Source organism: Lactuca virosa, chromosome 1, assembly GCF_052849685.1.
Source record: "Lactuca virosa cultivar CGN04683 chromosome 1, Lactuca_virosa_CGN04683_v6, whole genome shotgun sequence".
NCBI classification, from domain to species: Eukaryota; Viridiplantae; Streptophyta; class Magnoliopsida; order Asterales; family Asteraceae; genus Lactuca; species Lactuca virosa.
Genome location: NC_136426.1, coordinates 171,575,430 through 171,584,074, shown reverse-complemented (window position 1 = coordinate 171,584,074; position 8,645 = coordinate 171,575,430).

The window sequence follows — 8,645 nt, the reverse complement described above, 5'->3', positions numbered from 1 at the left end:
TTCCTTGTTTGGTTGTGGACTTGAGGTAGAATCATTTATTCGACCATCTATCGAGTCCCAAATTATGTACAATTGGCATATGTGAAGCAATTGACGAGTTTAGTAGAGACTCTTGCAGAATGGAGCAGTGGTCGAGAGGGAACCTAGAATAAGTATCTAGGTTCTTAGTTGTGATCCTTAGGTGTGCGTGTGTTGATACACGAAGCTTATAGTGAATATTGACCTACGAATTTGGGAGGACATACTGAATCAACTATGGATATGGGTGGAACGTAGTATGGGCCCATACTACTGGAAGCACATATGCAATTCAGAAAGAACCCTAAGGTACTAAGGAACTTGTGAGAATGTGTATTATGTATGCTTTCATTTTTATCTTGGTTTTGATCTCTTCCTTATGTGTTTCAGTAGGGTGATGACTACCCGAGGTTCAGGCTCTAGCGATCCGGATAGGCGAGGTACCAGTGATGAGGAGATCCATAGATGTTTTTGTTTTAGAGGTGGATGCGGCGAACATGGAAACTGTTTCGGAGATGTTTGGCTCCATGAAGACCACTATGATTGAGTTGTTTGACGATCTCTATGTTGTCATCACTGAGGCTACTGCTGCTGCAACCACTATAATTGTTGATGCTACTAGACCACATGGTGGCGATTCGATATTGTACCGGTAGTTTAACAACATGAAACCTCCTGAGTTTGACAGGGTTCAAGGACCCAATTTCTGCTATGATATGGTTCTTGGTTGTTGAGGGATGATTCTACACATGTTCATGTCCGCAGAACATGAAGGTTCATTTCATGCTGAACCTTCTTAGCCTAGGAGCGAAGGACGGGTGGAAGTTTGTGAAAACAAATTATTCTCCAGCGTAGCAGTCCCCTGTGACTTGGGATCAGTTTACTGAGATGTTTCGTGATGAGTTTGTGCCATTAGTGGAGAGGGGGCGGTTGGCCCATGAGTTCATGTTGCTCAGGCAAACGACAAAGACGGTGACTGAGATCACCAGGTGTTGGGTCGAATGTGTATAGTGAGAATTCGAAAGTAGTCTGTGTTTGTAACGTGTCGAAAGTAGTATGGTTTCGATACTTTATCGATTTTACAAGGTAGTTCAGTTTTTTATAATTAATGTCTAGTCCTTGTAATTTTTTTCTAGGCTATCGTTCCCTATAAATAAGGTAAGTACATAAAGTAGAGAGTAACGAACTTTGCATCAATATCATTTGTACTCCTCAGACTTTCATCGATCCAAACATATCTTATTTAGATCTCATGTCCCTTACAACTTTTATTGAATCGATTGTGTTCTTAGTCAATTTATAACACGCTTCAATTGGTATCAGAGCGACATTCATATCATCGATTGAAGTTTTCTCATATTTTTTTATCTTTTTGAATCGATTGTTCCGACTCAAAATTTTCCGCAGATTGAAACTGAAAACTTGTTTCAATCGATTGATTTGTATCGATTATGCATTTTGTGTGTTAGATCGATTGATCACTAATTGAATTCTCGTTGATTTCTCTTTGATTCAAAAAATTCTTTCTTCTAGATCCGTCCAATAATGGCGAACTTCAACATGAATACGATGACTAATTTCTCTCATCTGCTTGGATCAACAAAATTTCCTATGTTGATCCCAAAGTACTATGAACAATGAGTTGACAGGATGGAGGATTATTTGAATGGTATTGATGAAGATCTGATGAGATCCATCATAAGAGGACCATTTAGTCAAGATATGTTAGTAACTATTGATATGTCTGCCACTTCCGAGGACATGATCACAAGAGGAAGCAAGATGCAGGAAAACGATAAGAAATGTATGCGTGAATTACGTGGTGCTCTTCCACCAGTAGTTTACAATTATGTAAGAGGATGTGAAACTGCAAAGCATATTTGGGATACACCAAAGGAGAAAAATCAAGGAAATGAGAAGACAATTGTAACATTCCGATGTTGAGGTATTTGCAATTGTAACCCTTTGAATAAATAAATATTGCATTTTGGTCCTTGAGTATAAGAAAGAGTACAAAATGACCGACAATGGCATTGTTGTAAATTTCGGCGGAACATGCGTACGCTGGGCGTACTAGTACATTGGGCATAAGGATCCTTTTAGGGAACAACGCCGTTTTGGGAGTACGTTGGGCGTACAATGCGTATCTTGGGCGTACTCCGTCTGGGAGAAAACCCTAATCTTGAGGGTTTGGACCCTATATATTGAAGCTTAAGTCCCATTTCACCACCCCATTTCTAGTCTCCATCATTAGAAACATCTTCTCTTGCAAACCCTAGCTCCATTGTTGCATTTTGAAGCTTGGGTGTGTGTTTTTGTGTGTTCTTAAGGAATAAGAAGGTGGTGGTGAAACTTGGAAGCTAGAAGCAACCTTGGATCTAGAAGTCTTGCATTATTTTGTAACGCCCAGTTTCCCAGGTACATTAATTTATATTATAATTTGAATTGTATTGAGTGACTCGACGAGTTGGTTCTTAAACTCGTCGAGTCAGGTCGCGAATGAGGTGACGTGGAAAATGTTTAGACTCGACGAGTCAGGGGAGTGTACTCGCCGAGTCAGAGCTGACAAAAGAAACCCTAATTTCTCGGGTTTGGGACCTATTTAAGGACCCTTATAGCCACCATTTGCGGCTACCAGACCCTTGAGAGAAACCCTAAGAGTGTTGGAGCGTTTGTGAGAGGAGAGAAGCGATTATTTGATCTTTGTGGGTTGGTTTTGCAAGAAGAAGGTGGTTCCAGCTTAGAGGAGGCAAAGGAGGTTGCATATCTGTGGATTTCAAGCAAAGGACATCATCCTTGAGGTAGCATATCGATCCTTTTTCTGTCTTGTTGAAGAATCCATAGATCTAGGGTTTTCTATACCCTTTATTGGGATGATTTGTTGGGAATATGGCCCCTTTTCGTGTTTAGACTTCGGATCTGGACCCATAGTGGTCCAGAGAGCTTTATCCATCTTGCTTTATGATGAGTCATGGAAGAAATGGACTTAGGATGTTGTATTTGGGGCTAATTCTTCAAATATAGTTGTTTGGACGCTGCATGAGTATCAAGATTGAACCTTTACGTGTTTAATGAGCTTAGGAAGGTCAGATCTATGGATTAGAGGAACAGATCTGACCTAAGAAGGTCATTTGAGTTTGAGCATGGAATGAACTCGCCGAGTCCATGAGCAGACTCGACGAGTCGGACCGGGTTGTCCCGTGACTCACACAGTTGATGAATCGCCGAGTTGGGAGAGTGACTCAGTGAGTCAGAGGGGGATTTAGGGGACTTGAGTTCACGTCTGAACTCGCCGAGTCAGTGCCTGACTCGACGTGTTGGGTCAATGGGTGGCCATTAACCAACGTTGACTAGAGTTGACTTGTGTTGACTTAAGGGCATTAGTCAAACTAAGTCAGGAAGGTATTAATTAGAGATGTATGTATGCTATAGGAGGAAGCTAAGTCGGAAGATTGAGCGCAAATGATTATCCGACATCTTCGAGGTGAGTCTTCTCACTATGCCTTACCCGATGGGGTAATTATGTGTGACCGGAAGGTCTTATGTGTATGATGAATATGTGATGTATGTTGTATATGTAATATGTTATGATATGAGTATGATGATGTGACCGGAAGGTCAGGATGATATGGACCGGAAGGTCAACAGAGTATGGACCGGAAGGTCAACAGAGTTATGGGATGGAAATCCCCTGAGACACTTGGATCGGAAGATCCCATAGAGTTATGGCCTGGAAAGGCGTATGTGCTGTACGTGGTATTTTGGGGAACTCACTAAGCATTTATGCTTACCGTTTGCGTGTTATGTGTTTCAGGTACCAGTGATGATCGCGGGAAGACGCCGGCATGATCAGTACACACTTGCGGTGAAGATGTTTTGAGATTCTGGGGATTGTGATTTGTACTTATGTTCAGTGAAAAACAAATGATACACGTTCTTGATAATATGTGATTGGAGTATTTTTATTAATTTAAAATGAAAAATTGTTTTGAAATTTCACGGTGTTACAAGTTGGTATCAGAGCCTTGGTTTGAGGGATTCGGATTCATCTTCGGGTGTATTTGAACTCAAACTGAGGATTTGAGAAAGTTTTCATAAATAAACAATTTTTCCTAAAAGAGTAAAAAGGAATTGAGGAAACAGAAGAAAGCAGTGTGTACGATCAGCCAGCGCCCGAACGGTGATTTCCCAAATTACCCTTACATTATGTGTTATGTGATATGTTGAAATGTGTTATGCATGCTAGAGTAGGCTAGGTATTCATATTAGGACTAGAGTGGCCTGATTTGTGATGCCTTAGCCTAGGGGGATTTCTGCTGCTATGAGATGCTTGTGAGTGAATAAGTAGCAGTGAGGTCCTATGAGGATCTACCGAAGGGTAGCTGATGTGTGGCAAGAGATAGAGTACTTGTGACTTGGGATCCTTGGAGGGTGACTTAGAATGAATACTGATGCGGTATGGAAGGTAGTATAGGGCCCGTACTACTGGAAACATCGGATCAGTATGCAGTCCAAGTAGGAATCCTTCGGATACTAGGAAACAAGTAGGATTGAGTTATCGAGTGCGAGTACGCTCGAGCGAGTCCCTGATATTTTATGTTGTATTTCAGAGACATCATGGTTGGGACACGCCACAGACCGGGGACTAGCGAGGGGGGTGTGAGCGATGAGGAGCTCCGCCAGATGATTCATGATGAGGTGGCTGCGGCCATCCGAGCTGAGATACCAGAGATGTTCGGGTCTATCAAGACCACGTTGATTGAGACCTTTGATGAGCGGTACGCCGCTCTTACTGATGCTGCTATTGCTGCAGCCACTGCAGCCGTCGCTGCTGCCAGGCCACAGGGAGGTGACTCGTTGCTGTATCGGGAGTTCAGCAACACGAAGCCACCAGAGTTTGATGGGACGCAGGATCCGATTGCTGCGATGAGATGGATATCTGATATCGAGGGATGCTTCTATACCTGTTCGTGTCCAGAGCATCTGAGGGTTCGGTTTGCACTGAACCAGCTTCGCTTGGGAGCGAAGGATTGGTGGAAATTTGTGACGGCACATCTCACTTCTGTGGAGATCTCAGCGGTGACCTGGGAGAGGTTCACCACTATGTTCAGAGACGAGTACATTCCCCCGGTGGAAAGGGAATGGTTGGCCCAAGAGTTCTTGACCCTCAAGCAGGGTACTGAGTCAGTGACTGTGATCACCAGGAAGTTTCATGAGAGGGCGATGTTCTGCCCTGAGCACGTGTCGTCGGAGCAGGCACGCATGAGCCGGTACTTGAGCATTCTGAGGAGGGATATTCGGGAGTTCGTGGTGAACTCGACTTACCGAACATTTGCCGAGCTCCAGGCAAATGCACGGAAAAAGGAGATTGAGTTGGAGACTCAGGTCAGGGAGGAGGCCGAGTCACAGAGGGTGGAGAGGCGGCCGGCACAGTCTCAGCCGGCAGCCAAGCGGGCAAAGCTCGCCGATTCGAGAGCTGGAGGCCAGAAGGGCCGCACTTGCGGAAAGTGTGGCAAGGGACATGAGGGGGTCTGTCGATCAGGTGCTTGCTACAAATGTGGCAAGGAGGAGCATATAGCCAAGGACTGCCCCAAGGGATTCATGGTTTGTTTTCATTGCGACCAGACGGGCCATCGGAAGGCCGAGTGTCCGCAGCTGCGGGGGACATCGCAGGGGGCACAACAGGGATCTGCCCCTGCCGCCATGCGAGTTACTGAGGTTCGGCCGGTGAAGGCCGAGGCACCGAAGGCTAGCGGGAGAGCCTTCCAGTTGACAGCTGAGGAGGTCTGCGCAGCGCCCGACGTCATGGCTGGTACTTTACTTGTGAATTATGTACCTGCTTTGGTGTTGTTTGACTCGGGTGCGAGTCGTTCATTTGTGTCATTAGCGTTCAGTAGACACATCAGTATCCAGCAAGAGGCGATGAGTCGACCTCTACGAGTTTCTATAGCTGACGAGCGAGCAGTGTATGCCACAGACGTGATTCGAGGGTGTGTACTTGAGATCTTCGGCGTAGGATTTCCGATAGATCTGGTCCCGATTGCGATGGGGGACGTATGTGTTATCGTGGGCATGGATTGGTTGAACCGATTTGGGGCTGTGATAGACTGCGAGCAGCAATTGGTGACGATTCGAGATCCTAGTGGAGGAGTGCTGACAGTCTATGGCGAGGGAACTCGAAGCGGGTCAGCATTCTGTTCGGCCGCCAGAGCAAGGCAGAGTTTGCAGCAGGGCTGCAAGGGGTTCGTAGCTTATGTGATGGATACCCGGGAGGCCGCGGGGAGGCCAAGTTTAGTTGATGATGTTCCGATAGTGCGTGAGTTCCCGGATGTATTTCCCGAGGAGTTGCCGGGTGTGCCTCCCGAGAGGCAGGTGGAGTTTCGCATTGATTTGGTTCCGGGGGCAGCGCCTATCGCTAAGGCGCCTTATCGCCTTGCACCGTCAGAGATGCAGGAGTTATCCTCACAGCTTCAGGAGCTGTTGGGGAAAGGGTTTATTCGACCAAGAAGCTCGCCTTGGGGAGCGCCGATCCTTTTTGTCAAGAAAAAGGATGGTTCGCACCGGATGTGCATCGACTATCGGGAGCTGAACAAGTTAACGGTCAAGAACCGTTATCCGTTGCCGAGGATTGATGATTTGTTCGATCAGCTTCAGGGGGCATCTTGGTTTACCAAGATAGACTTGAGGTCTGGATATCACCAGATGAGGGTGCGTGATGAGGATATCCAGAAGACGGCGTTCAGAACGCGATATAGGCACTATGAGTTTGTGGTGATGCCTTTTGGGCTCACCAATGCACCAGCAGCGTTCATGGATCTCATGAACAGGGTGTGTCGGCCGATGTTGGATCGATCGGTGATCGTGTTTATTGATGATATTCTAGTGTATTCTAGATCCCGGGAACAGCATGAGGAGCATTTGAGGGAGATCCTCGGGGTATTAAGGTCGGAGAGGCTTTATGCCAAATTCTCCAAGTGTGATTTTTGGTTACGAGAGGTCCAGTTCTTGGGGCATGTTGTTAATCAAAATGGGATATTGGTCGACCCGGCCAAGATTGAGGCGGTGATGAGTTGGGAAGTGTCGAAGTCCGCCACGGAGATCAGGAGTTTTCTGGGGTTGGCCGGTTATTATCGGAGATTCATTCAGGATTTCTCCAAGATTGCAGTGCCACTCACTAGGTTGACCCGGAAGGGTGTTGCTTTCTCATGGGGTCCGGAGCAGCAGACATCGTTTGAGACTCTTCGACGGAAGTTGTGCGAAGCCCCGGTGTTATCCCTTCCAGAGGGAGTTGAGGATTTTGTGGTATACTGCGATGCATCGATATCAGGGTTGGGTGCAGTGCTTATGCAGAGGGGGCATGTGATAGCATATGCATCGAGGCAGCTGAAGCCTCATGAGGCAAGGTATCCCACTCACGATCTGGAGTTGGGAGCGGTAGTGTTCGCTCTCAAGATCTGGCGCCACTATTTGTACGGGGTTCGGTGTACCATTTACACGGACCACAAGAGTTTGAAGTATTTGATGGATCAGCCCAACCTAAATATGCGGCAGAGGAGATGGTTGGATGTGGTGAAGGATTACGATTGTGAGATCCTGTACCACCCGGGCAAGGCGAATGTGGTAGCCGATGCCCTGAGTCGGAGGGCAGAGAGTGCCCCGATACGAGGTATGTATAAGAGAATGACCGTGATGACTCTGGTGTTAAATACTATTCGTGAGGCCCAGGCAGAGGCTGTGAGACCGGAGAACCGCAAGAAGGAGCGAGTGATTGGGCAGGTATCTGAGTTTGTGACTGATAGCCGAGGGCTTATGACTTTTCATGGTCGGATTTGGGTGCCGTTTATAGGCGGGTCACGCAGTGTTTTGATGGAGGAGGCACATAGATCGAGATTCTCGATCCATCCCGGGGCCACTAAGATGTATTTGGATCTAAAGAGAGACTATTGGTGGCCTTGTATGAAGAGATATGTTGCATGGATTGTAGAGAGGTGCTTGACCTGTCGTCAAGTTAAGGCCGAGCACCAGCGTCCGCATGGCAAGTTGCAGCCACTTGAGGTTCCCCAGTGGAAGTGGGAACAGATTTCTATGGATTTCGTCACCAAACTGCCAAGAACCCCAAGGGGTGTCGATGCAATTTGGGTGATTGTGGATCAATTGACGAAGAGTGCTCACTTCCTTGCTATCAGTGAGAGCTCTTCTGCATAGAAGTTGGCAGAGATATATGTGAGGGAGGTGGTGTCTCGGCATGGGGTGCCGATCTCGATTGTGTCAGATCGAGATGTACGTTTTACTTCCAGGTTCTGGAAGAAGTTTCATGAGAAGTTGGGTACGAGATTGCATTTCAGCACTGCTTATCACCCTCAGACCGACGGTCAGAGTGAGCGGACTATCCAGACACTCGAGGACATGCTTCGGGCATGTGTATTAGACTTCGGAGGAAGTTGGGACACGTATCTGCCTTTGGCTGAGTTTTCCTATAACAACAGCCACCATTCGAGCATCGGTATGCCTCCCTTCGAGCTGTTCTATGGAAGGAGGTGTCGGACTCCCATTTGTTGGGGAGAGGTAGGGCAGCGTGTGATGGGTAGTATGGAGATAGTGCTCCAGACGACTGAGCAGATTCAGCA